This window comes from Mandrillus leucophaeus, unplaced genomic scaffold (genome assembly GCF_000951045.1).
Source record: "Mandrillus leucophaeus isolate KB7577 unplaced genomic scaffold, Mleu.le_1.0 Scaffold6, whole genome shotgun sequence".
NCBI lineage: Eukaryota > Metazoa > Chordata > Mammalia > Primates > Cercopithecidae > Mandrillus > Mandrillus leucophaeus.
In genome coordinates this window covers 9,123-13,973 of record NW_012106474.1, presented here as the reverse complement: position 1 = coordinate 13,973, position 4,851 = coordinate 9,123, and the positions used below count along the sequence as shown (strand labels likewise).

Here is a 4,851-nt window from a genome sequence, read left to right as displayed (position 1 = left end):
AGATGGGATTTCACCATGTTGGTCAGGCTGGTCTGGACTCCTGACCGCAGGTGATCCGCCCGCCTCGGCCTTCTAAAGTGCTGTGATTATAGGTGTGACCCACCGCGCCCGGCCTAGAACTACTTTAAATAAATGTTTTGCTTGTTTGGTAAGGGTGGATAAAGAGGAAGATGTGAAGAGGAGGCAGACAAAAGCAAAAGGAAATCCTGTCAGTAGGAAATGGTCAAATTACAATTCAGATGTGCAATGTTTGCATAAGTAAACTGACAAGGGAAATTTTCAGACACATCTTGGTACCTCTTCCTAATCTTGCCCTGGTAAAATGGGGGTTATCAGTGCAAGTTTGAGGATATATACAGTTGGAAAATGGACATCACCAAACTGGACTCCAGAAAGCTCTGTCTAGGATTTTATTAGACTGCTTTTTTCTCAATATACCTGTATTGGAAGATTGAGACAAAAAGGCACAAACTCACATTAAATAAACAAGGTAATCTAATCAATTCTACAAAGTGTAGTTTGTAAAAGAAGTAGCACTAGGAACCAACCAAAGTCAGGGAGTCCCAGCAGGGACTGTAAAAGGAGAACTTGGGAAGCTATACACATGCCCACGATACTGACCCTGTCCCAGACCTCTCTGCATGAGAAGGCCAGAGCCCAGCACCCCTCCTACAGAGGCACTGCTGCTTCTGTTGGGGCTGTGACCCTGGAATTCTAATGGAAGCAGCTGGTCTGAAGTGGCATGGCACACACTCAGGTACTACCCCTGGAGCTGAGCCTTTATCATAAATCCCTCTGAGTGCTAGTCAGTTTGGGGGGGGGGGGGGGGGGGCGTTGACGAGGAAAGGGGGTACTTAAAAGAAGCCAACACTGTTGCCCAGCAGCAACACCATCCATGGGGATGGAACAGACCAGGGACATCCTCCTTTGTTTATATGGGCTGGAGTTCCAGATCCAGGCTGACCTTAGCTCATAATGGATGCTTTTCAACTGGGGCAACAGGTGGAGGTGGGAGGAGCCCTCGTTAGGGCTAAAGTGATATGTGTCGGTCTCAAGAACCAAAAGAAGGAGACTAACAGCTGCTGACCCTCAGACCACGTAAACAACTGTCTGCCTAGAATGTTAGTTTGTCTGTTTCGAGATAACCCACATCTGGACTTCCCCTAGTTGATGAATGAAGAAGGGACATCTTTAAGTACAAATATAATTAATAGCTAATACAGAGCTTACAGGAAAACATTTACATTTTTCTCCAGTAGGAATGCCTCTTCTCCAACTTTCCAAGTCAGATAAATGCTACCAGCAGTTGAGATGCTACCCAGATGCATTACTAAAGACCCCTCAAGGTGAGGAGACTCACACAGAGGAAGGTGTCTGTAACAAGACATCTGGTTCCAAAGGGACCTCATGAAGGTCAGAGCTAACCATGCTGGGGGTCTGAGTCTGTCCACCCTTGCCCCAGGAGGGCTACAGGGAAGCGTCCATCAGGATGGCACAGGTGCAATCCTGTGAGACACTCCCTTATTGCACTTAGAAATGAGTAAGGCAAACAAACTGACAAAAACAGGATACATTCTCCCACCCACTTCTTGCTTCCCAAAGATTTGGTCTCTCATTAGCAGATGCACCCAGGCTAGCGTGGGCTGGGATCATGGCACACTTAGGCCAGCGTGCTTCACAAGGTTTGGGGACTGTCAGGTGACACTACAGCTCTCTCAGATTCTCCCACTAAGAGGCAAACTCAGGCCCTGCCAAGTTGTAGGAAGCTGTGAACACTGGGCAGCATCTATTCCCCTGGAGCCTGGACTTCCTCACCAGCCTACTTTGGTCGGGTTCTGTACTATGATCACTACTTGCTTTGGATTTTCCAGGACAGAACTCAACATGGGGGTAGGACGGGCTAAGTTCTTGATCCCCAAATTCCTTTCCGGCAACTGGAGACGAGGGAACATGTTCTGCTGGAAAAAGCTTTTTGCATGCTCATATTGTGCAGCATGAAAGATCAGGACTCTTGTGTCCTAACCAGCCTCAAAGACAGAGGACAGGGACCTAAGAAAGCACAGAGAAAAGAGGATTATTGCTGAGTGGCAGCACCAGCCCCAAAGGGAAGAGGAGGAGCGGGGACGTACAGAGCTCCTCGGGGTCGGACAGTTGGCATCTAGGGGGCGACTCAATTCTAGGGGCCACATTCTAGGAGAATTCCCTCCAAGTGGAGAGTTGACTGGGGGTGATTTTGTAGGTTCTGCAGAGAGATTCAGAGTGGGCAACAGGAGAGCCAAGAAGCCACAGGTGTTTCTAAGAACAGTAACTAGAGATTCAGTGATTGGGGCAGTTATTCATATTTGTTAAATTTTCTTAAATAGAGACTGGCTGGGCCTTGGGTACCTCCGTAGTGCTAGAGTGCCCTAACGATGGGTTACTGGGAGCAGAAGTCAGAGCTGCAAAACCACATTGCTATTTTGTGGAAGTGGGGGGGGGCGGGGGAAACACTGTATCTTTAGCTCATCCCCTCTCCCCACATGAGCACTCAAAATTGCAAAGATCTGCCCAGGAAGCAAAATACCTCAGTTTATCCAAGGTTGAGAACAAATGAACTTAAATCATTTAAATCACCACATCACAAAAGGCAGCTATTTGAAAGACTGAAAATGTCACTTGGAAATAAAGGCCGGGGGCACACACAGAAGTGGGTCAGAACACAATGGAGAGAGACGGAGGAGCTGTAAATACAGCAGCCTACACGCCACGTATCAGAGGAGCAGGCTCCTGCACACGCGGGCTCTGTAACATCAGACGGTCTATTTGTTCACAATATTAAAGGGCATCTAGAATTAGCTACAGTAAGGGATCGAAAGTTGCCTGAAGAATGGGCACAGAACGGCTGCGTCCGAAGATGGCCTGTCACTTGGGAGGATGGAGCTGCTGGGCCTTCCTGTTGACCACTGTCTTGCAAAACTAGAAGAAAAATAAAAGTATTAAGGAAGCAAGAGGAGAAAACAGAAACACTGTAAATCATCCTGAAAAGGAGGAGGGATGCCAGTGGGTGGGGGGGGAAGGGAGTGGGGAGGGCACTGAGGCCCGAGCAGTGATTGAGAAGCTGGCATCACAGCAGTCCACCTAATTCCACCCTCCTGCCCCCCAGAAGCTGCTTTAGGAACATGGGGCAGGGAGAGTAAGCAGGGCCTGGCATCACTGCTGGTGAGACCCTGGTCCTCCTTACCCTCTTAGTGTTAAGAGGCCAGTTTTTATTTGCGAAAATGATTTTTTCTCTGAGCCTAATTGGGAGCAGAGCCAGGTTTTTCATTCAATGATTAGACTGCTGTGAGCTGCTGGAATCCCATGACCCGGGTGGTGTACAGGGCACTGGGAAACCAGCACTGAGAGCTAACGGAAGGAAGAGGCTTGGGGAAGAGTGACAGCATGAAACAAGGGGCCCCCACTCTGGCCCTGTAACCTGGGCAGAAACACCCTCCCAGCATCTGAAAGATGCCACCTCTGATGAGGGCAGCTTAGTGTGGGATCGGGGGTATAAAGAGGAAGGAAATGAAAAACCAGACACAACAGTGGGTTCTAACCAAAGCTGTCTGGCCAGCAAGTTTTCCAAGGGGGAAGGGCAGGTAATGGCAGCTTTTGGGAGCTAGGAACTGGCGCTCGCATGGGAGGGCCAGGAGTGCCCAGCATGACAGCTGCAACTTGAGATGGATCAAGGTGCCGAGGGGAAGAGTGATTAGCAGCAGATGAACTTCCCTGCTATGTCCACCACCCTCCCTGTCCATGTCTCTATCTGGATGGTTCTTTGGAAAACGTCCCTGAAATGTCCCAGTAGCCATAATCTCTTCTAGAGGAAGCAGAGAGCTGTTGAGCATGGCAACCATCATGACTAGAGGGAAGGAGGAATAGGTTTTCTGACTCCATAGTGAGCTGCTGAGGCCTCGAAACCCAAACTGATTTTAGCGTCTGTGACACGCACAGTGAGAAATGTGGCACGCGCAGTGAGAAATGTGACACGCACAGTGAGAAATGTGGTACGTACAGTGCAGAGGGGGAAGGGTGGCTTTAGTCATCTGCTGTCATTCCTTTCACTGGGTCCTTTTGTCTCATCTGGAAAAGAAAAAGCAGGAAAAATGGAAGGCTCCTGCTGCTGATGGAACTCCCGCCTTCTCAGTCCTGCCCATCAGTGGGGTGGGTCATATTTTGTGTACAAAGCAAGACACTGAAGGACAGAATTCTATGTATGGACTTGAAGCCATACATTTCCAGTCTGTCACTGGCCTCACTATCCATGATTTCTAGTTCTCTTCCTTGTGTCACGGTGTTTGAAGCACTTTTTTTTTTTTGGTAGAGAGGTGTGTGTGTGTGAGGGTCTTCCTATGTTTACCACGCTGGTCTTGGACTCCTGGTCTCATGCAATCCTCTGCCTCAACCTCCCAAAGTGCTGGGATTACAGCACAGGTGTGGGCCACACTTTGGCCCTCTCTGTTTCATTCACTTATTCATTCAACAAATACTTACGAAACATCTTTTTTTGTGTGTGTGTGAGGAGTCTTGCTCTGTTGCCCAGTCTGGAGTGCAGTGGCGCAATGTTGGCTCACTACAACCTCTGCCTCCCAGATTCAAGCGATTCTCCTACCTCAGCCTCCTGAGTAGCTGGGATTACAGGTGTGCCCCACCACGCCCAGCTAATTTTTGTATTTTTGGTGGAGACGGGGTTTCACCATGTTGGCCAGGCTGATCTTGAACTCCTGACCTCAAGTGATCCGCCTGCCTCAGCCTCCCAAAGTGCTTGGATTACAGGCGTGAGCCATCGCATGCAGCCTCAGTGAGGCATCTCTTTAGTGCAAGGAACTTCCA

The 4,851-nt window shown here is 49.1% G+C and overlaps 1 long non-coding RNA gene across 1 annotated transcript; it reads right to left on the bottom strand.

The window, feature by feature from the left end:
- Window positions 1-397: 397 nt before the first annotated feature.
- LOC105553493 lies at window positions 398-4,103 on the bottom strand. The gene is made up of 2 exons (XR_001008157.1): window positions 4,034-4,103; window positions 398-2,955 (listed from the first exon to the last, which is right to left on the bottom strand). It is a non-coding gene; the product is annotated as an uncharacterized LOC105553493 (long non-coding RNA).
- Window positions 4,104-4,851: the final 748 nt, after the last annotated feature.